This window comes from Piliocolobus tephrosceles, chromosome 11 (assembly GCF_002776525.5).
Source record: "Piliocolobus tephrosceles isolate RC106 chromosome 11, ASM277652v3, whole genome shotgun sequence".
NCBI lineage: Eukaryota > Metazoa > Chordata > Mammalia > Primates > Cercopithecidae > Piliocolobus > Piliocolobus tephrosceles.
In genome coordinates this window covers 46,494,029-46,519,202 of record NC_045444.1, presented here as the reverse complement: position 1 = coordinate 46,519,202, position 25,174 = coordinate 46,494,029, and positions in this window count along the sequence as shown.

Genomic DNA, 25,174 nt, shown 5'->3' with positions numbered 1-25,174 from the left:
CCTTATCATTTAAAAACTACATTGCTATACCTATTATTAATCAGGGCAATTGAGAGTTTATGGGTGTCAGTGCAGTGTGAAAAAGTGGTTAGTATAATACTTGGAGAACATAAAGATGTTTTTAACAATCCACAAATTAAGATTTATAAAGAGTTACTGGCTACTGTTGTAGAATTACTTATATACCAAACTACTTTGGAATATCAAACCAAAACATATCAAAGAGACATGGAGAACTGAAGTCTATAATTACATATGGCTCAATTAACTTTTTAAAGTAGCATTAAGAATATTCTTAGGAGAGTTATGCTAATATTAAAGGGTGATGTTTACTTATTTCTACCACAAGATTTTCCTAATGGTTAACTTTTATACAAAATAACCCCTATTATTTTAAATTTCAGACTACATAAATGCAGTCTCCATGCATCTGTGTTTTTTCTTACCAATGCCATAGCCAACATCTAAAGCAATGTGTTGCACATAATGTGTGAAAAAAAACAAAAAAGTTTGGTTAGATTCTAAAATTTTTTAATTTGTTAAAATTGAGAAATAATTTATATACAATGAGTAAAATGCAAAAATTTTAAGTATATGATTCAATAAGTTTTGACAAATGTTTATATCTATGTAAATATCACTACAATCAATACATAGAACATATTAATTACCACAAAATGTGTTCTCATACTCTCTTCCTGTCAATCAACACTATTCAAAGGAAAATGGTGTTTTCATTTTTACCACCGTAAATTTTGACTTTTCTAGAACTTCATATAAACAGAGCTATATACATTTTCTTTTCTGTCTGGCTTCTTCTGTTCATCATAATTTTGAGATTCATCCTGTGTATCAGAAATTTATCCTTTCATTTTTATCGCAGAGTAGTGTTCTATTGTATGAATATATTATAATTTGTTTATCCTTTCTCATGTTGGCATATGTCTTAGTCTGTTCAGGCTGCTACAACAAAATACCACAGGCTAGGTAATTAATAAACAACAAAAATGTATTGCTTACAGTTTTGGAAGCTGAAGTGTCCGAGATCAAGGCACCCACAGATTTGGTGTCTGGTGATAAGTGCTCTCTGCTTCAAAGATGATACTTTTTCCCTGAGTCCGCACATGGCAGGAGGAGGCAGAATGCTTCTTTAAGCCTTTCTGATAAGGGTACTAATCGCATTCATAAGGGCAGCACCATCATGACCTAATGATCTCCTTAAGACCCCACCTTTTGATACCACCAAATGGGGGTTTGGTTTCAACATAAATTTTGGAGGGACACAAACATTCAGATCATAGTAACATGTACATGAGATGTGTACAGGTTTGGCTCTTACAAGTAAAGCTTTTTGTGGATGCATATGTTTTCATTTCTTATAATACTTAGGAATGAAATTTCTGGTATATGAAGGTTTATTCAAGCAAACTGCCAGTTTTTCAGTATGGTTGTACCATTTTACATTCTTACCGGTGGTGTGTGAGAGTTCTTATTGCTCCATATGTTTGCTAGTCTTTTTAATTTTAGAGCAAAGTAATAGCTCATTGTCATTTTGATTTAGATTTCCCTGATATAAAAGATATTGAGCACTTTTTCAGATTCCAATTGTATATTTTCTGTTGGAAAATGTACTTTTAAGACATTTTCCTGTTTCATCAATGTTTTTCTGTTTATTATTGACTTAAGAGTTCTTTACATATTCTAGATTTATATATTTTGGATATAAGCCCTTTGGTAGATACCTTTGTTCCAACAATACTCTTCCAGTCTTTGGCTTGCTTTGTCATTGTCAAAGTGAATCTTTTGATGAGCAGAGGTATTTAACTTTTATTTACTCCAGCTTATCAAATTGTTTTCCTTTACAGTTAGTGCCACTGTGTTGTAATACATCTTTGCCTACCCCACAATCACAGAGAAATGACATTTTCTTTTGTTTATTTTTTCCCTAGAAACTTATGGTTTCAGTTTTTACATTTAGGTTTATAATAATCTTACATTAATTTTTGTTGATTTTATTGGGTCATTTGACTCTGAAATGGAGATTTCCATGTAAGAAATTTATTGAAATACACACACTTCAGCACCCTCTATGGTCTACATAGGTTGGATCTATATATTTTATATAATAGGGAATAACACTTGTAAATCTTCGGATATTGGTGCTGGCTGAGGAAGGCAGACAGGGAAGGCAGACAGGAAAGGCAGACCTAGGAATATCAACTTGCTACTAAGTGGCTGATCTTCTCAAGGGAATAGTGTCATGTCAGGGGCTCAGTGTTGGTTTCTGTCGTTCCAAATTGGACATTCTCCAGTGGCAGTAGCTAGACTGACCATGGTAAGTTGGAGTGCACGCATTTGATACAAAGATCTTCACATTTTGTGTCCAATCCTAAAAGTCTATCCACATGCCTCTTCCCCAGACTTCCTTTTCCCTAGTAATATTTCTCATTTCAAGAAACTGATCAACCAAACAAGCCATTCACCGCAACCCACGATTTCATGTATATTCCTACCTTGGGCTACATCTCCTTCCTCACAAAATGAATGACAAGGTTAAACACCCAAGCTTTGCCCATTGTTAAGATTTTCCCTCACTGCTGTCTTTGCTGCACTTTGAATGGGGCTATAGTTGAGCTGTTGTCGATTTGTGGCCTGCACCAAATATACACCAAACCGACCTATCTGTGAACCACGCTTGACATTTTTCCTCCTCTGTCAGTTGGTCATAAAGAATTTTTGTAAAAGCTACAGGTATGAGAGTGAAATGATGATGTGACATTACAATCTGTGCCACTTTTTAATGTGCAGCTAACATGTGTCCTCTGATGCTACTTGTGGCCAACCCTATTGTAGGAATACAATGGATTACTGTTGGATCTGCTTAATCTGATGAGTTTGAGGTTCTGACAGAACATAGCTCAGGATGGTCATTCTAGCTTTGTAGTCACTTGATATCTCATGATTAGGTTTTCTATCTTTGCTAGACCTCAGTGGCATGCCAGGACCTATTTTTCTAATGGAATAACATTACCCATTATAGATGGCATAGCTTTGCTTCAGACACATAAGCATCTATGTTGTAATTCTCATTTGGGGTCTTGCCATAAGCTCCTCATGATTTTTTTTTTTTTTTTTTTTTACTATCACAGATAATTCTAGTACATATAATTTTTTTGCACTGCTCCAGAAATCTTTTTGCTCTGAGCCCCACTGAAAGCTGCTGGTCTTTGAAGTCACTTGGTAGTTGAGTTGGAGGAGCATTCCAAAGCATGATATACGCTGTATTCAGAAAATCTAAAACTTCTAATAGGTACTATGCTTTTTTTTTTTCAGTGGTAGTAGGAACAAGATGACATAATTTGTTCTCTGCTTTGGAAAGAATGCTACAGTATGGCACAAACTACAGGAACCCTAAAATTGTCATTGATGTGATACTAATTTATATCCCTATGATGTTTATAGCCAGTCCTCTGCAGTACATGGGACTTACCAAGGTTTCCAATATACTTTCCATTTCTTGCCCATCTGGTCTGATTAACATGATGCTATCCATATAGTAGACTGGTGTGATTTTTTGCAAGAAGTCCATATGGTCCAGATACTTTGGTACTATCATATGACAGATAGCCTGAGAGTTAGTAGAGCCCCAGAGTAATACAATAAGGAACACTGTTGTCCACCCCATATGAATGCCAGCTTTTTCTGGTCCTCTTTCTGATAGGAATGGGAAGAAATGCATTTGCCATATCAATGGCCTCATACAATGTACCTGAGTCTTAGTCTTTAGAAAATATCCTTCATTTGGTACATCGGCTGAAATTGAGGCTATTATTAAGCTTATTTAGTCCACTCTCATCCTCCAGTACCTATCTGATTTGGGTAGGGACCATATATGTAAATTAAATGGTGGAATAATGGGTACCATTTTATGCCCCTGAATCCCATAGGTCTTTAAGTTGGTAGATCAGTATCTCTGCCATCACCCATGTGATACGATATTTTTTTATTTAGTATCTTGTCCGAGGGAAGTTTCAGTAGTTTCTACTTGGCCTCCTACATGATAAAGCTCCTTCTCAACAGGCCAAGGAACCAATGTGGTGAGTCAGTCAACTGATGTGGAAGTTCTGTAAAATATCTTCATTTCAAGTATTCAGTTGGAGGCTGAGGCCCATAGATCCAGGAGATACATTGTGAGCAGACCTGGATCAAGCCATTTATTTATTCCTTACTCTCAAATGTTCACACTCTATCAGGACTATAAAGATGCTTTGAGTCCTAGATTTCATTAACTTAGACTCTCATAACCCTCAAAATAACAGGAATGTGTAATTATTTCCTTTTTTAGAGACAGAGTGGGTCTTGCTCTGTTGCTCAGGCTGGAGTGCAATGGTAGCTTGCTGTAACCTCAAACTCAATCGATTCCCTACCTCAGCCTCTTGAGTATCTAGGACTATATGCATGCACCACCTTGCTCAGCTAATTAAAAAAAAAATCTGTAGAGACAGAGTCTCCCTGTGTTACGTAGGCTGGTCTTGAATTCCTGACCTCAAGTGACCCTCTCACCTCGGCCTCCCAAAGTGCTAGGATTATAGTCATGAGCCACCATGCCCAGCTAATTTTTTTTTCTTAATGTTTAGTTATCTGAGTAATGGTTACAATGTTCCTTCAAGGAAGGACTAGGAAAATCATTATGTTATACCTTGCTTTGATTTTGCTATGTCCTTCCTTTTAGAGACATAGTCCATCCTTTAGCCAATAGATTCTGGACCTAAAACAGGCTCATTTCAGGAAAGGAATTGTAATTTTAAAAATTGCAACAGCTAACTTAACCTTCTGATCATCCAAATGTGTCCATCAGAACTTCCTGTAGAGATATAAATGTTCTATATCAGCACTGTCCAATATGGGCCACTAACCACATGTGATTATTGTGCACTTGAAGTGTGGTTAGTGAAACTAGTTTTTAAATTTTATTTAAGTTTAATTAAAATTTAAATGTGAATATCCACATGTGGCTAGTGGCTACTGTATTTGATAATGAAGGTATGGATTTGAGCAGTATTCTTATCAACTGCTATCTTACCACTGGGGGTGCCGCATTCATCTCCATAGCTCTCTCATTACAAGAAGTATGCCGCCTTGTTTCTGCAGGCTGAATGTAACTTATTTGTCTTTATTACCTCCTGATCCTATCTCCTTGTTGATATCAAGGATGCTAGTTCTATAACATCATCTTCTGTGACTGACTGGCCCTGGTCAACATAGAGCCACTACCACTGAACTCTCTGATGCCAGTGTCACTCGTAGTAAATAAGTGTCCTACAGGTCCTCCTACCCAGGTGTCAGTTGGTAACTTCATGACCTGAAAAAGTATATCCACTCTAGCATTCCTATTTCTCTACACCTCATGATCCCTTCTCATAATTTGTCAAGCACTTCTACATTACTTAATGTATAACATCACTTTTTTTAAAGCTTCCAAGGACCAACCTATAGTATTAGCACTGTCTCCCAGGATTCTTGCCAAGATGCCAACTACTGTATCATGAGGCAGTGCTGCCACATCAATACTCCTGTAAAACTTTATATCCTGCCTCCCTTGATCCAGCATCTTCATGATGCAGTGGTTACTGTATGTACTCTTCTAATTCTTGCTGGTACGTGTTGGCTAGATGTGCAGTCCCCTCTGCATATCATCCCCTTCCTCTCTTAGCAGACTCACCGCTTTCTCAGCTGGGTTATGTTGTGACTCACCCTAGTTATTAGTCTATCAGGAGAGGAAACGGAAAATAATGGGAGGAAAGAGGAAGCAATACCTCTTGTGTTGCATAAGACAGGCTTTTGTATTGTCTTTAAGCAATTAAGAGCAGTAGTATTTAATAAAAAGGAGGACCCACTTCTGCAGGCTCAGAGGGTTCAGGGAAATTTAGGATTCCAAGAAACTTGAGTATATTGACCTGAATGTTGTATTTTATGTCTCAGGGTTCCACTTCTTGACAGTAGTTCCGTGACTTTGGAGAACAGCTCAACTCTTGCCTAAGTTGAGTTGTTCATCACCTCTGGAACTCTGCTATACTTATAATTCACTTCTGTAACTGTTCTTCAGCATTTTTTACTTCCAGCTTCAATAAATAAAAATCGCTTTATATGCTTCCAAGTAGGCCTTCTGTCTTTTAAACTCGTGATTAATCATTCAACCATTCTCTTTCCCCAATAAATTAATGCCCTGAGTAATATCCATCAAATGCTATTGTCCTTATAATTACTACTTCTCTCCAACCTCTCAAATGACCAACTTATTGTACCCCTGCCCACTTTTTAGTGCATTTTTTTCCCAATAGTATTACATTGCAGTTCACAACCAGGAAACTTTCTAATAAACTTTGGTGTGCTGGCTTTGTTTCAGCACACCAAAACACATCCATACTTCATCTATAATTAGTAAAGGAATGTTCATGACAGTCTTCAGGTGGATGATCCACCATCAAAATTCTATTTCAGAATTTGCTTACAATTAGTGGTATCAACTTTTTTTTGATCAGGTTTCCTAGAAAACTGATATGAGATGGAGAATTGTGTGTTGAAAGTTGTCCCAAATGGAGACATGGGGACAGGACTTGTACATTCACACCATATAGTCATCATATGCAAGTTGATCTCTAAGCAGGGGTATCAGCTTGGGTGGAAAACACTCTTCAACTGAATGCAATTTCTGGGCAAAAAAGTCAGCTGTAAACCATCAATAAACAACTGTATTTCTTTCAAGTTTTATTTTAGGTTCAACAGGTACAGGTGCAAGTTTGTTACACAAGTAAATTGTGTGTTATTGGGGTTGGGTATACAAATTATTTCATCACCCAAGTAGTAAGCATAGTACCCAACAGGTAGTTTTTCAATCCTCACCCTCCTCCCACCTCTCTGTCCTCAAGTAGCCCTTGGTGGCTGTTGTTCCTTTGTGTCCATGTGTACTCAATGTTTATCTCCCACTTGTAAGTGAGAATATGTGGTATTTGGTTTTCTGTTACTACATTAATTCACTTAGGAAAATGGTCTCCAGCTCCATTATATTGCTGCAAAGGATATAATTTTGTCTTTTTTGTGGCTGCATGGTATTCAACAGTATATATGTACCATATTTTCTGTATCTGGTCCACCATTGATGGGCATCAAGATTGAATCCATGTCTTTGCTATTGTGAATAGTGCTGTAATGAACATACACACACGTGTCTCTATGGTAGAATGCTTTGTATTCCTTTGGGTATGCACGCATTTCTGGGATTGCTGGGTCAAATGGTAATTCTACTTTCAGTTCTTTGAGAAATCTCCAAACTATTTTCCACAGTGGCTGAACTAACTTAAATTCCCACGAACAGTATATAGGCATTCCTTTTTCTTTGCAACCTCACTAGCATCTATTATTTTTTGACTTTTTAATAATAGCAATTCTAACTGGTTTGAGACGGCATCTCATTATGGTTTTGGCTTGTATTTCTCTGATGATTAGTGACATTTAGCATTTTTTCATATGCTTGTTGGCCTTGTGTGTGTTTTCTTTAGAAAAGTGTCTGTTCTTGTCCTCTGCCCATTTTTTTTTTTTTTTTTTTTTTTTGAGACAGAGTCTCGCTCTCTCGCCCAGGATGCAGGCTGGAGTGCAGTGACGCGATCTCCACCTCCCGGGTTCATGCCATTCTCCTGCCTCAGCCTTCTGAGTAACTGGGACTACAGGTGCCCACCACCACGCCTGGCTAAGTTTTTGTATTTTCAGTAGAAACGGGGTTTCACCGTGTTAGCCAGGATGGTCTCGATCTCCTGACCTTGCGATCGGCCCACCTCAGCCTCTCAAAGTGCTGGGATTACAGTTGTGATCCACCGTACCTGGCTTCCCCTCTGCCCATTTTTTAACAGGTTTGTTTCTTGTTTTTTTTCTTTAAGTTCCTTAAAGATTCTTGATATTAGTTCTTCATTGGATGCACAGTTTGCAAATATTGTCTCTCATTCTGTAGCTTGTCTGTTTACTCTGTTGATAGTTTATTTTGTTGTGCAAAAGCTCTTTAATTAGGCCCCACATGCTAATTTTTGTTTTTGTTGCAATTCCTTTTGGAGTCTTCACAAAATTTTTGCCAGAGCTGATGCCTGGAATGGTATTTCCTAGCTTTTCTTCTAGGATCTTTATAGTTTTAGGTTTTATATTTAAGTCTTTAATCCATCTTGAGTTGATTTTTGTATACAGTGAAATCAAGGTGTTTAGTTTCAATCTTTTGCATATGTCTAGCTAGTTATCCCAGCAACATTTATTGAATACAAAGTTTTTCCTCTGTTGCTTGCTATTGTTCACTTAGTTGAAGATAAGTTTGTTGTAGGAGTACAGGTTTATTTCTGGGTTCTATAACTTGTTTCATTTGTCTATATGTCTATATGTCAGTACCATGCTCTTTGGGTAACTGTAGACTTGTAGTATAGTTTGAAGGCAGGCAGTGTGATGCCTCTAGCTTTGTTCTTTTTCCTACTGATTGCTTTGCCTATTGGGGATTTTTCTTGGTTCCATTTGAATTTTAGAATAGTTTTTTCTAATTCTGTGAAAGACGTTGTTGGTAGTTTGATAGGAATAGCATTGAGTCTGTAAATTGCTTTGGGCAGTATGGCCATTTTAACAATATTGATGCTTTCTATCCATGAGCATGGAATATTTTTCCATTTGTTTGTGTCATCTCTGAATTCTTTCAGCAGTGTTTTATAATTCTTATTGTAAAGATCTTTCACCTCTCTAGCTACCTGTATTCCTAGGTATTTTCTTCTTTTTGTGGCTATCGTAAATGGGATTGCATTCTTGATTTGGCTTTCAGCTTGGATGTTATGAGTGTATAGGAATGCTAGTGATTTTTGTATGTTGATTTTGTGTCCTGAAACTCTGAAGTTGCTTATCAGACCTAGGAGCTCTTGAGCAGAGACTATGGAGTTTTCTAGGTGTAGAATATCATCATCTGCACAGATAGATAGTTTGACTTCCTCTCTTCCTATTTGGGTGCGTTTTCTTTCTTTCTTTTGCCTAATTGTTCTGACTAGGATTTTCAGAACTATGTTTAGTAGTAGTGGTGATCCTTATGTTGTTCTGGATCTTAACTAAGGGGTTCTTCCAGTTTTTTCCCATTCAGTATAATGTTGGCTGTGGGTTTGTCATAGATAGCTCTTACTGTTTTGAGGTGTGTTCCTTTAATGCCTTGTTTGTTGAGGTTTTAACATGAAGAAATGTTTAATTTTATTGAAAACCTTTTCTGTGTCTATTAAGATGATCGTGTGTTTTTTTAGTTCTGTTTATGTGACGAATTACATTTAGTGATTTGCATATGTTGAATCAACCTTGAATCCCAGAAATAAAGCCTACTTCATCATGGTGGCTTAGGTTTTTGATGTGCTGCTCTATTTGGTTTGCCAGTATTTTATTGAGGATTTTTGCTTTTATGTTCATCAGGGATACGGGACTCCAGTCTTCTTTTTTTGTTGTGTCTCTCCTAGGTTTTGGTATCAGGATGAGTCAGGGAGGAGTCCCTTCTCCTTGATGTTTTGGAATTGTTACAGTAGAATTGGTACCAATTCTGTATATGTCTGGTAGAATTTGGCTGTGAATCTATCTGTTCCAGGGCTTTTTTGGTTGTTTGTGGTAGGTTTTTTACATTACTGATTCAATCTCAGAACTCATTATTCGTCTGTTTGGGGTTTCTATTTCTTCTTGGTTTAATCTTGGGAGGTTGTATATTTCCAGAAATTTATACATATCTTATAGGTATTCTAGTTTGCATGCATACAGGTGTTTGTAATTGTCTCTGGGGTTTTTCTGTATTTCTGTGGGGTTGGTGGTAATGTCCCCGTGTCATTTCTGATTATGTTTATTAGGATCTTCTCTCTTTTTCCTGTATTAGTCTAGCTAGTGGTCTATCAATCTTATTTATTCTTTCAAAGAGTCAACTTTTGGCTTTATCGATCTTTTGTCTAGTTTTTTGCATTTCAATTTCATTCAGTTCAGCTCTGATTTTCATTATTTTTTCCCTGCTAGCTTTAAGTTGGTTTGCTCTTGTTTCTCTAGTTATTTTAGTCATGATACGAGTTAAATTGAGACCTAACTTTTTCATTGGGCATCCAGTGTAATAAAATTCCTTCTTAACACTGACTTATCTGTGTTCCAGAGAATCTGGTTGTATCTTTGTTTTCATTAGTTTCAAAGAATTTCTTGATTTCTGCCTTAATATCCTTGTTTACTCAAAAGTCATTCAAGAGATTATTTAATTTGTAAGTAATCATATGGTTTTGAGAGCTATTCTTGGTATTAATTTCTATTTTTATTGTGCTATAGTTTGAGAGCATGGTTGGTATGAATTTGTTTTGAATTTTTAAAAAACTGCTTTATGGCTAAGTATGTGGTCTGTTTTAGAGTCTGTGCCATGTACAGATAAGAAGTATGTATATTCTGTTGTTGTTGTTGGGTGGAGTATTCTGTAGATGTCTGTTAGCTCTATTTGGTCAAGTGTTGATTTGGGTCCTGAATATCTTTGTTAGTTTTCTGCCTCAATGATCTAATACTGCCAGTAGGGTGTTGAAATCCCCCACTATTAATTTGCGATTTTCTAAGTCACTTTGTAGGTCTCTAAGAACTCGTTTTATGAACTGGGTGCTCCAGTGTTGGGTGCATTTATATTTAGAATTATTAAGTCTTGTTGAACTGAATCCTTTGTCATTCTGTAATGCCCTTCTTTGTCTTTTTATTGTTGGTTTAATGTATGTTTTGTCTAAAATAAGAATAGCAACCCCTGCTTTTTGTTTTGTCTGATAGATATTTCTCCCTCCCTTTTCTTTGAGCCAATGGGTGTCATTGCATGTGAGACAGGTCTCTTGAAGACAGCATACATAGAGTTAGGTCTTGTTTCTTTATCCAAATTCCCACTTTGTGACTGACTTTTAAGTGAGATATTTAGCCTGTTTATACTTACAATATTTGTATGTGTGGATTTGACCCTGTTATCATGTTGTTAGCTGGTTTTTATGTAGACTTGGTTGTGTAGTTGCTTTATAGTGTCAATGGTCTAAGTACTTAACTGTATTTTTGTGGTGGCTGATAACAGTCTTTTGTTCCCACATTTAGCACTCCCTTAAGGACCTCTTGTAAGACAGGTCTGGTGGTAACACATTCCCTTAGCATGTGTTTGTCTGGAAAGGATTTTGTTTCTCCTTGCCTTAACAAATCTTAGCTTGGCTGGAGATAAAATTCTTGATTGGAATTTCTTTTCTTTGAAGATGCTAACCCCACCCACCCAATCTTTTCCAGCTTGTAGGGTTTCAGCTGAAAGTCCACTGTTAGTCTGATGGGGATCCCTTTGATCCCTTTGTAGGTGACATGCTTCTTCTCTCTAGTTGTCTTTAATATTTTTACTTCCATGTTAACGTTAGGGAATCAGGTGACTATGTGTCTTGCGAATGGTTGTCTTGTATTTCACAGGGGTTCTCTGAATTTCCTGAATTTGTATGTTGACCTCTCTAGCAAGGTTGGGAAATTTTCATGGACAATATTCTCAAATAAGTTTTCCAAGTTGCTTGCTCTCTCTACCTCTCTTTTAGGTATGCTAATGAGTCATAGGTTTGGCCTCTTTACCAGAAATAATCCCATATTTCATGTAGGCTTTATTATTTTAAGTTCTTTTTTCTTTAGTTTTGTGTGATTGAGTTGATTTAAAGAACTGGATTTTGAGCTGAGATTCTTTTCTCAGTTTGGTCTATTCTGCTGTTAATACTTCTGATTATATTCTGAAATTCTTGTAGTGAGTTTTTCAGCTCCATCAGATCAGTTTGTTTCTTTCTTAAAATTTCATCTTTCAACTCTTGAATGGTTTTACTAGATTCCTCAGATTCCCTGGATTGAGTTTCAACTTTCTTCTGAATCTAAAAGATCTTAGTTGCCATCCAAATTGTGAATTCTACTTCTGTCATTTCAGTATCATTAAAAACCATTGCTGGAAAGTGAATATGGTCATTTGGAGGAAAGGAGACACTCTGGCCTTTAGAGTTGCCAGGAGTCTTATGCTGGCTTTTCTGTGTGCAGGGCCTGATGTTCCTTTAATCTTTGATGTTATCCTTTGTTTGGGGCTTTTTGCTTTTACATATTTTGATGACCTTGAGGATTTGAATATGGTACAAGTTGAGTTTAGTCAACTGGCTTCATTTACTGGATGATTTCAGGAGGCCAAGGCTCACTTCAGCCCTCCTGGGCTGTGTGCTTTTACCTTGAGGGGCTGGGACCAGGCCCACAGCTTTGTTCGCTGGCCCCTTGAGGTTAAACACCTGCTGCACTGCAGGGGCTGAGTTGTTCCTGGTCCACTGGCAACAACACTAGAATGGAGGGTTCCAGCAAAAGCACTTCACTGAGGCAGTGGCAGTAGGTTCCACACATGTACACCAATGGTGGCAGAGTAGTGGGGTCTGTGTGTGTGCATGTGCCAGCAGCAGTGGGGTGGTGGGGTCCACACATGTTTGCTGGCAAAGTGGTAGAGAGAGATTATGGGCGAGTGGGCACCAGTAAAGTGGTTGGGGGAGCCTGCTGGTAGGTGCAGCTGGTAGGGGCCCATCTACCAAAGCTCTCTGACAGGAAGGGTCTGCCAGCAAAAGAGCTATGGTGGTGGCTGCTGGGAAGCACCTTGGTTGGGAACCTGAGGCTGCACTGCAAGCGGGTATGGCCAAGCAGGGACCCTGGGAGAGATCAGCAGACACGGGGCTACTAAGATCAAATTGTTCTCATCTCATGGGCAAGACAGCCCTGTTCTGTCCATGTCTAACAATCAACAAAGGCCAAAGTCACCTAGAGGAGCATGGGGAGCCTTGAGTGTGGGCATCCTTGGCCATGCTCTACTATAGCCGTTCCTGTGCCAAACCCTCTGGGCTCCATACTGGATTGAGTCTTGGCCCTGCTAACTTTCTCCAGAAAGCCCTTTCTGCTAGCTCAAATGTCCAGGTGGGCAGGTGGGTCTCCTGCAGCTTGAATTCCAGAGGTCCATGCAGAGACTAGGCCACTTCATGCCTATTAAAATCATCCCTTCCCCAGGAGCCCTTGGGGCTAGGAACAAGTCCTGGTTGCTCAGCAACCCCATGCAGGGTTCCCAGTTTCCTCCCACTTCAGCCCAGGCTCTGTGACCTCCCTCTGTTCACTCTCATGCTTTCCTTCTGAAGATCTGCTCAGAGTGTCCCAATCTTCTTGATCTGTCTGTGGAAGAAGCTCTTCCTGGCTGCATCTAGTCGGCCATCTTGACTCTAAACCCTCTGTAACAAGTTTACTTGGTTTTGATGTCAATATTATGCTGAGCTCTTAAAACAAGGTTGGGAGTTTTCCTCCACCTCTATTTTTTGAAAAAGCATAGTCAGATTTATTAAATCAGTGGTTTGCAAACATTTTTGCTTCAACCTCTTTAAATTTTTAAAAATTATTTAGGCTTCCAAAGGGCTTTTTCTTACATAGGTTATGTTTACATATTAAAAACTAAAGCAGAAAAATTTTAAAGTTCATTTTATTTAAAACAGTTATTATAGTATATGTTAACATAAAATATACTTATAAAATAAGTATATTTTTCAAAAAAATTTGTGAGGAGAGGCATAGTTTTACATTTTTATCAATCTTTTTAATTTATAGCTTAATAGAAGACAGCTATAGTTTTACATCTGCTTCTGTATCCACTCTATGGCAATATTATAAATTATGTAGCCAATGAAAACTTCACTTATGCAAAAGGCATAATTTTGATGTTGCAGGTCCCTAAAATTGTCTTAAGTATTGTAGTTTCAGAATTGCTGTTAAAGGATTTTAGAATTCATCATTGAAATACCTGGGTCTGGAATTTTCTTTGTGAGAAAGATTTTGACAACAAATTCAGTTCCTTTAATAGATATAATACTATTTCAAATTATCTTTTTCTTTTTATATCTATTTTTGTAAGTTTTGTTATGGAATTTGTTCATTTGCTTAAGTTGTCAAATGTATTAGTGCAAAGTTGTTTATAGCATTCCCTGCTTGTTCCTCTAATGTCAGTGGCAACTCTAGAATGTCTCTCCTTTCCTTCTTGCTATTGGTTATTATGTTTCTTTTTTCTTAATCTGTCTAGCTAGTGTTTTCTCAATGTTATTGACTTTGTTAGTTTTTTCCATTGTGTATCTATTATCTCTTTCATAGATTTATCTCCTTTTTTTTTTTTTTGTGACAGGGTCTCATTCTGTCACTCAGGCTACATGTCCTTTTTATTACTTACCTATTTCTACTTTACATTTAACTTGATATTAATTTCTAGTTTATAAGGTAGGAACTAAGAGAATAATTTTATATATTTCTTTTTTTCTAATAGAAGCCTTTAAAGATAAAATTTGCTCTATCCCTCATTTTAGCTAAATTCCATAAATTTTAATTTCATTACTTTTTAATTCCAAATATTTTTCAACTTCTTCAAACAGTAGACTACTTAGAAGTCTGTCATTTAATTCCCAAACATTTGGTGATTTTCTAATTATCTTTGGCTATTCATTTCTAATTTAGTTCTATTGTAATCAGACAACATACTCTATGTAATTCAATCTTTTGAAATTTATTGAGATTTACTTTGTGGCCCAAAATATGGCCTATCTTGGTGAATATACAATGTGTACTTGACAAAAAAAGTATTCTATTATTTGGTGTATTCATCTATAAATTTCTACTAAGTTATATTAGTTGATATTGTTGTTCAGATCTTCTATAACTGTTTTTTTTTTTTATTTTTATTTTTTGGTCTAATTCTACCAATTACTGAGAGAAGAATGTTAAAATATTTAATTATTGCTATGGTCTGAGTGCTACCTGCCTGCAAATTTATGTGTTGAAACTTAGTAATCAATGTGATAGTATTAATATGTGGATCCTGTAGGAGATGATTAAGTTATTAATGCAGAGCCATTATAGATAGGGATAAGGTCCTTATAAAAGGGCTCAAGGGAGTGAATTTGCTCTCTTCCACTCTTCTGACAGCTGAGGACACAACATGGAAGGCCCCATCTTGGAAGCCTCACCAGTTACCAAATCTGCTCGTGCCTTGATCTTAGACTTCCTTTCCTTCAAAACTGTGAGGAAATAAATTTCTGTTATTTTATAAATTACCCAGTCCAAGGTATTTTGTTTTATGAGCACAAAGGGACTAAGACTATGGTTGTGCATTTGGTTACTTCCCTATTTCTGTTTTTGCTTCATAATTTTTAAGTTATGTTATTAGATGCATATATATTTAGAATTGTTGTATCTTCCTAACGAACTAGAACTTTTCTCATGATGAAATTTCCACTTTATGTCTTGAAGTCTACTTTGTTTCTTATTATTATAATCACAACAGCTGTCTAGTGATTAGCATTTGCGTGTTATGTATTTTAATCCTCTTTCTACTTATTTATATCTTTATATTTAAATTGTCTTTTTTATAGCACAGAGTGATGTCTTTTTGGAAAATCTAATCTGATAATCTCTTGCTCAGAATCCTCATTGACTTATTTATTATGCTCATCTTTTACTTTAGGTCTTTGAATATATTTATAAGGTTCTCATTTTTAGGTCTTTGAATACTAACTCCAACATCAATGCTATCTCAGCATGTTTTTCCCCCAATAATGTATCATATTTTCTTGCTTCATCACTTATCTAGTACATTTTTATTGAATGTTGACATTATGTTACGTACGTTGTTGACAGTCCAGATTATGTGTTCTTTAAAGGGGGTCCAGTTTTGTTCCAGCAACTTATGGATCCTTTTAATCATGTCAAGTTTGATTTTTTTCTTCGTTAGTTTGGGTCTATTTCGGTTTTGCCTTAGTCCTAGAATGTGGCTCTTACTCTAGAGTATGGTGTATACTATAAGGTTTGGCCTTTCGGGGTTTAAATTGAATAGATGAGATATTCAGTGAGATCTCTCCGTTATAGCTGGATTAGAACTCCAACATTATCTAGCATTGCAATTTTATTGCATGACTTCTGTTGTCTTCTTTCAGCCATCAGCCATTCAGCAGCTTCTCCTGGATACTCTTCCTCCCCATGCAGTTCCCAGCTGTCCAGTACCATTTCTTGCTAATTCTCATCAATACAGCAGCCTGCAAATCTGACCTCAGCCTCTTTCATTCAGTAAAGCTGCCCTCTGCTTTGCTTCCAGCAGCTTGTGTCAGTTGATAAGTGTCTTCAGGGAGAAAGCCCAGAAAAATATGAGGCTCAACTTATGTGTTTTCTTTCTCTCTAAGTTTACAATCTTGCCATTCCTGCATCCAATTACTGAGAATAATGCCGCAGATGTATTGTCTCATTGTTATGGCAGAACAAGTCTGGTACCAGTTACTCTGGTGTTGCCATAAGTAGAAGTCCCAGCACATCTTTTAAAAAGCGTACTATTTAGTTAATTATACTTTCAGATTTAATATCAAACCATTTTTATCACATGAATCAAGCTTTGAGATTCTAAGAAAATGAAATTTTTGGTGCTGAAACAGTAACACCACTTAACTTCTCTGATAGCATGCTCAACTCATAAGGACTCTCGGATTTTTTAAATCCTGAATCCTCTTGTATTTGATTGAATGACTTAGGACTTTTCAGCAATTTCTATGCCTGTTTCACATCTTCTTTCTGTTCATTCAGTATTATTTATGCTCATATTATCCTATGGTCTCTGCAGTTGTTTCTTCTGGTTATCCCTTTCTTTTGATACCATTTTATTTCCTCCCTGAACTCATTCATAACCTCTCTTAGTGTGCATATATATATATATATATATATTCACATGCATATATATACACACATACACACACACACACACACACACACGTGCACACACAACACTCACTATAAGCCAAGACTGTGTTAGGTATTATAAATTTATAAAGAAAGCAAACTACAAAAAAAAATAAGATCCCTAGCTCTTATGAGTTATATATTTTATAGTTCTATAGGATATGTCTTAATTAGGTTCTCCTATAAGCAGAGCATCAGAAAAAGTCTTCAGTACTGATTATTGATACATTTAGGGTTTTTTTCAGGAAAAAAAAAGGATGAAGAAAAGTAGAATGAGGTGAAAAGGGGGAAATTGCCAATATTAAGGTTGCTGCTGTAGGAACTAGGAGCTTGACATCTGCTGCAATCTCCTAAGAAACTATAATGGTACTCCCAGCCTTGTTCACCTGAGGACGGGGAAACCCGAACATTTATCTACTGATTCCCATCTCCTGTTTGTTGTGCTTGTGCTGGGACCAACAACTCCCCTGTGGCACCAGAGAAAGTCCTGGAGAAAAAGTAGAAAGATAAGAAGTGGAGTGTGCTCAAGGAGGGTCACTGTTCTGGAGGTAAGTTTGAGTTTTCAGGGAATTGTCTGTTGTGGCTGCAGTTGAAATCATGGTAGACCAAGGGGATGTGACAGGATTTCCACCTGTGGCACCACAGGCAGCTGCCACAGGTGGAAATATTAGATTACATACAGATATTCTCTCACAACTATAAATACCATATAAAAGTTAGCAATACAATAGAGTGAAAGTGTGTGTGTGTGTGTGTGTGTGTGTGTGTGTGTGTGACTGGGGAAGGGGTAAGTTCAGATTGAGTGATTTGGGAAGAACCCTCTGGGGAGGTGACATTTGAGCTAATAGCTGAAGAATTGAAAGTAAGCAGGATGGATGCAGAAGAAGAGGATTCTGGGCAGAGAAGGGCAAGTGTAAAGGCCCTAAAATGGAATGAGTGTGCATGTGTGAGGAGCAAATGACTGAGACCTACTGAGAGGAAAGAGCCTCTAAGGCCATGGTAAGGAGTTTGTAGTTTATTCTAAGTTCTTTGGAAAACTGTCGGAAGGTTTTATGCAAGGGGATGGTATGATCTTTGTTTTAAATGATACTATGAGCCTACAGTGATTTTTTTATTCATACATGTCAAGTATTCCTGAAGATTTCAATGCAGTTACACTAGATATCACTAGAAAAATATGCTTTATTTTGTCTTTAGGCCCAATTATACATAAATCACTATCTTAGACTAAAGTCCCACTCTTACATTTCACTATAACAAAATTTAATACTCGTATTTCAGAATCGATTGAGAAAGCAGCAATAGCAATTAATGGATGTCATAATGTTTCACCAACTTCTAGCCAAAGGCTCATTAAAGTGAGTCAGGAAAACAGTCAAACCATCATTTGAATAGAAGCCTACCAAGATTGTTTAGAGACACAATTATTTGTAGCAGAAAGATGGTTGATTTTTGGATATTAAAAAGTTTTTGAAATGTTAACACAATTCTCACACAAACTCTTCAGGTTAATACAATTTGCTTTTTCAAGAGCAAATTATTTTTATTGGTGATCCCATGGTTTAACAAAAACCCTGAACCGGAACATGGAATACTCAGCTCTAACATTAATTTGTTTTGTGACAATGAATGATTGATCACAAAGTGATCACAAAGTATTTATTAAGCATCTATTGTATATGTGCAAGGAGTGATGAATTACAAAAATATCAGATATGGTCAGAGCCTACAAGGGTAAAAATATATAGTCACTACCTCAAATTTCATGTAAATGTGCAGGAAATACTGAATTGACACTCCAACATGATTCTTAAAAAAAAAAAAAAGAGAGAGAGGCTGGGCATGGTGGCTCATGCCTGTAATCTCAGCACTTTGGGAGGCTGAAGCGGGCAAATCACAAGGTCAGGAGTTCAAGACCAGCCTGGCAAACATGGTGAAACCCCGTCTCAACTAAAAATACAAAAAATTAGCTGGACATAGTGATGGACGTCTGTAATCCCAGCTACTCAGGAGGCTGAGGCAGGAGAATCGCTTGAATCCAGGAGGTGGAGGTTGCAGTGAGCCGAGATCGCACTACTGCACTCCAATCGGGTGACAGAGTGAGACTCCATTAAAAAAAAAAAAAAGAAGAAGAAGAAGAAGAGAGAGAAAAGAAAGAGAGAGAGAAAAAGAAAAGAAAGAGAAAAAGAGAAAGACAGAGGGAGGAAAGAAAGGAAAGGAAAGGAAAGGAAAGGAAAGGAAAGGAAAGGAAAGGAAGGAAGAGAGAGAAGGAAGGAAGGAAGGAGGGAGGGAGGGAGAGAGGGACAGACGAGGCTTGGACTAGACTCCGAAAAAATGTATCCTAATAATCCCTAATAAATGTGAGATTAGTTTTTTTTAAGCTGTACATTACATTTTCAAGAGTTAAGGTTTTCCTGCTTAATGCAATTCATTTACAGAAATCATACTGCACTGTTGATCGGATATTCTGCTACCAAATAAACTTCATAGTCCATTTGTCTGAGGATAGTTGTAATCCTAATACTTTTGCTAGAATTGCAGGAGATACTGAAGACATCCCCATTTCCTTGTGGCAAGTTCCCTCCAGACTGAGTGCTAAATATGATTCTGGTTTGACATATTCTCTCCCTGTGCTTGATAAACCATAAACTCAACTGTTCAGATGCTCAGATCCACATGTATCAAGTAACTTTTCTTGCTTTGCAGTTTTCACTGTCTTCAAGTATTTGTGATTCATTTTGGTTTCTTTGATTTGTAAGTCAACATTTGAAAAGGTGTAACTGCAAATGTGGGTAACTTTTTCAGAAGGGAGATTACTAGAAGAAATCTGGGATCAACAGGAAGTGAAACTTTGAGTTGAAATTGTCTTATGGAAAAGTGATACATACAGTTGCAAATATCTACCAGTCTTGATAAGTTTAAGAGAGTTTGTACTTCCGTTTTATTTTACTACACCCTTCTCAGGATTTAGGAATAAAAATACTTTAATATTGATCCTTATAATTGGGTAAAGTCATTCTATAATTATTTGTCATATTTGTCATATGTTGCCATATAATCTATTTGGTAATAAATTATTTCATAGGCTACTTCAAATAGCCAGCTTATAGGCAGTTTATTGCTCTTTATGTTAAAGTCAAGCTCAGACCTTTCTACATGAAAAAAAAAAAAAAGAAGAAGTAGGTCTGTTTTTATAGAGAGGGAGCTGTAATTTGAGTTTGGAGAGTATAAAGAGGAATGGAAAAGAAAAGTTCACTTGCAGAAATGCAATGCATCAAGAAGCACCCATAAAGCAAAAACTAATAGTAAAAAACTAATAGTAATTACTCAAATGCATTTTAAATTGATGAATCACTCACCTCTGTAACTTCCTAACATTGCAGAACTTGAAAAGACACATTTCAGTGGAAGGAATTAAAGACCACTTGAAAAGGAATGAAAGTATTTTGCCCTAGGCCAGATTGCAGCAATATGTTGCCCTTGTGACAATGAATGATTGATCACAAAGTGATCACAAAATATTTATTAAGCATCCAACAGATATGCAAGTTAGAGTGAGTTTTATGAGATATCAAGGAGAAGAGTTCCTCTTAAAGCAACTCTTGGAGAAAACAACACAAATTAGATCAAGAGGAGGAGAAAAATGGGACCTCACCCAGTGATTAAAAAAAGGATAAAAGATCTACTGCTTCTTCTGCAACTCTGTGTAGAACAAAGTGAAATCTGGATTTCCACGGGAAGTATTTCAATGATCAAGAAAACTCAAAAGGATAAACTCAGGAGGAAAAGGGAAGCGAATGAGCTAAGGGTTGAGAATAAATGTTCGTAAGTGAGGAGTAGGCCAATCTCTTTGCCAGAAAAGCTGGCTGTTGGCTTGAATTTTCCAGATTGGTGGCCAGCTTTATCATGCCATAATGAGACAAAAATTAGCACATAAAGGTATTAACAAAATGACTCAAGCTGTCATGTGATACTTAAATTTCCAGTTTGAAAATGCTAACACTTGTGATATTTATTAGATGCTATAAACTCTTGATAGGGAGTGGAGGAAGGGGCTGGACTATACTCTTTCTGTTACATCCTCTAGGAAGACACTAGCATCAACATTTATTTAGGCTTAGCATTTCAGCACACGGTGTCTCACTAATCACAGTCCCTCATGTAAAGAAAATTGAATTCAGAAGCTTTTCCTAAAACTGCTATTTTTGTAGGATGACTATGAAGAAGAGATATTAAGGACATTTGCTGGCTACCGCCTTGCAATTTTTACGTATGCTTACAACTTCAGAGGATTATGGTATAGTGGCTCAGACACTGGGAAAAAGCACCTTAATATGAACTTAAGCAGAAATTCAGCTGCAATACTGATCCTTATTTGGGATGGAATTAGCAAAATTATAGATATAATATGCAAAATCTGTTTCAAAGCCATATTAACTACTTAGATTTCTGGCAGTGTGGTTGTATCCTGTTCATGAATGTGTAATGCCATCCTTTTTCCTACAATGCAAAAAATAAATTTCCAAATATACTTGCAAAAATATCTTTGATCATGGAGTGTGCTGGCTTTCTTCTGGCATAATGATAAATGACACTTCCAATTATGTATCAAGAGAATTTTGTAAAATCTATTAGATTTTTAAAGAGAGTTGAATTTATAGCACCTTTAATACTATATATTATACACTCATAGGAAATAGAGTCTACGTGCAAGAATCTTCTGTACGATTCCTCTATTATCAGATAGTTAGCAAACAGAGCTTTTTGTTCAGACGAAGCCCAAATTCTGTGAGAGTGCATATAATCTGTAGTCAAGAATGAAAGCATGTTTTGGAATGTTAAAAAAGACCCCCAAAATGGCTTTGTAATTAAAAATATATACTGTAACTATACAAATCCTTGGAATGATGCCATGCTAACTTAAAGAGTTGTTTCAGCAATATGACAAAAATAACTCAGAGCTTTGTCGTTTATTTATGAAGATATATAAATGCTAGATATATTCAATAAAACAATGTTTAATGGCATACCTGAATTCAAAAACAGGAAAATAAGAGATAAATAGGAGGTACTTAAAGTCAGAATGGTAAATTCAGGACCTAGGACTACAGCAACAAGAGGCAAATTGCCCAACATTTAAATCTTCAGGTATACCTAAAGGTGCTTTAATGCCCATGTGGGTATAGAAGACATAGCTTTGGGCTCAGGCAAGGTGGGGGAGCTAAAGCATGATGCCCACCATAAAGCTGGGATAAGAGAAGAGCTGCTGCCTCAGTGAAAAGGGGATGAGAACAATTCTACCCACTGATACAGAAAGCAAAAAGGAAACTTGTCTTTGTTGGGATTCTGAGGAGAGAGAAAAGTCACCTATGAAAAATGAAAACTCCAAGCCTGTCCAAATTTATATAATCTATGGGCGTGGACATTCCTAGTTTGAAAAATTAACTATAGGACTTACCTAAGTTTGGTGAAATCCTTGGAGCATCCAGGAAAAACAAAAATGAACACATTCTCAACCAGTACTTCCATGCATACAAGAACTCCAATAGGAAAACAAAATGAAACTAAGACAAGAATACTTTCCTGTTTAAATGAACTCTCACATACAAATAAATTCTAAGCCATGGTGGAAAGGGAGCACACACAACAAATATAAGAATTATGTACTCCTCCTTACTGTCAAACAATATAATCAAATCAATGTGAAATAATCTATGAAACCAAATGATTAGATTTTAAAAAGGAATAAAAATAAATATCAAAACATATGACACTGTAAAAATACATGATCAATTTAAAAAGAAAAATGACCTTTAGATATGAAGAAAAAGTCCTTGAATAAAAGCTAGTTGAGGCCAGGTGTGGTGGCTTACACCTGTAATCCCAGTACTTTGGGAGGCCAAGGTGGGCAGATCACCAGGTCAGGAGATTGAGACCATTCTGGTCAACATGGTGAAACCCCATCTCTACTAAAAATACAAAAATTAGCCAGGCATGGTGGCATGTGCCTGTAGTCCCAGCTACTTGGGAGGCTGAAGCAGGAGAATCACTTGAACCCAGGAGGTGGAGGTTGCAATGAGCCAACATCATGCCACTGCACTCCAGCCTGGTGACAGAGTGAGACTGTCTCAAAAAAAAAAAAAAGAAAAAGAAAAAAAAAAAAAAGCTAGTCGACATAAAGTTTAGACAATTTAAGAAGGAATTAACAAATGGAAGGCAGACAAGGAAATTACCCAAACTGCCACACAAAGAGATAAAGAAACAGGACAAAACAAAGGCTTAAGCACGGAGTATAGAAGATTTAACATATGTTGACGTAGGAGTTATAGAAGGACAGAAGACAGCAGATGGGGAAAATATCATATTCAAAGGGATATTTGTTCATAATTTTTCAGAGTTGATGAAAGATATGAATCCTCAGATAGCAGAACATCAAAGACAATAGAAAAATCCTAAAAGCAACCAGAGAGAAAAGACTACCTACAAAGGAAGAATTAATTTCTTGGCATAGAGAAAGGAGAATGTAATGGGAATAAGCATTTAGTTGTATCTGTAATATTTTATTCCTTTAAAAAATAATCTGGAGCAAACATGAAAACACAACTATAAAATACATGTGGTAAGTATAATGGTGTCTGTTATATTATTTTCTTACTCATCTACCTGTTTGACATGTTTCAGAGTTAAAAATTAAAATATGAAAAGTTGAAAATGAGTAACATTTATCAATAAAATAGTATTTATCACCAAAACATCTATTGCCCCATTTCCATGGACCAACTTCCCATCCCAGGAAATAGTAATAAAATAGAAGTGAGAGGGCTCATACCAGTATTCAGCTTGGAAGAGGCTTACCAATTGCCTTAATGATGGCAATATTTAGATCAAAGTTTGTCAAACTATGACCCTGGGACAGCCACCTGTTCTTATAAATAAAATTTTATTGATACACAGTATACTTATTTGTTTACATATTGTCTATAGCTTCTTTGACTCTATAACAGTGGAGTTATTAATGACTGTAACCCTAAAATATTTACTATCTAGCCTTTTAAGAAAAAGTTTGCCAACCCTTGACTTAAATAATGCTGTTTCTTATCATTTCCCTTTAATGAGTTAGCAATGTATTTTTAACTGAAGTCACACATTTACGTAAGTTTCAAGATAATAATTAACTAAATTTAAAGGTCTTAAATTCATACTTAGGAAAAACTTGAGGTAAGAGTAAATACTGAGAAATGCTAAAATATCTTTGAGTGTTTATTTAGTTGGATTTTCTACCTTCAAGATTCTCAATAATCAAGCAAAACTGGTTTGGGTAACATGAAAGTTCAAATCAGCCATCGGATTTTGCAATACGACCCAATTAATCTTGTGTGTATTACACTTTCCCATAATCCCCACTTTCAGCCAAAGTTACACTAATTTTATATTAGCTTAGAAAGCAGGAGAAAAAAGTATTTGTCGAGGCCTGTATTTTTTAAAATTCTCTTTCCATACATATTTTAGTTTCCTAAGAAAGAGCTGGAAATACTGGCTCTTCATATATTTAAGATGCCTGAAAGTTATATTTTTATGCTATTTAATACATATTATGAGGTTTGAAGAGAATGATTCATCACTTAGTCATGACCAAAAAAAGAACTGGAGTTTTCACCTCAGCGTTTGCTTAAACCTCAGGAAATCTTTTTTTCTTTCAATTGGAGAAACACAGATTTTTATTTTTTACTAGACTGGAGATCTTACTGATTTAATCACTTGTCAATAAAAATTATAATAATAGCTCCTTTGAAGACACAAATTATTACTTGCCGCAGATATGGCAAGGAAAATTGCCATCACTTTACTCCTTCCAATCTCTCTGTCACCAGATTCTACCTCCCCTCTGATGTTACCACATTCTTTGGATTTGCTCTTTTCAACCACAGCCTACTCTGCCCCCACCCCTCACCCATCTTCTACATATCCTTGTAGTGAATGCCTGTTTCGTGCCTTTTTTACACCTTTCTGATGCTTAGTTCCAACCTCACCATTATCTAGTGGTCATTCACAAACAGGTATTAATTAATTAGCTAATCTTTATTAAATATCTATAACCTAAAATGATCTTGCCCCTCTCTAAATTTCTACAGTTTTTAGTTTAAAAAACAAGAGCCCTAGATTATTTTCCACTTGTTACATGAAAATAAAACATTATCTCTTCTGCATACTCTTTCAAGGTAGGAACAATGTTGCACTTTTTTTAAAAAAAAATAGCATTGAAAAAGACTCAAGAAAGAGAGAAAAAACAAAAGTCACAAAGGGCATCCCAGACAATGTGACGAAGAACCCAGTATCTGCTTTA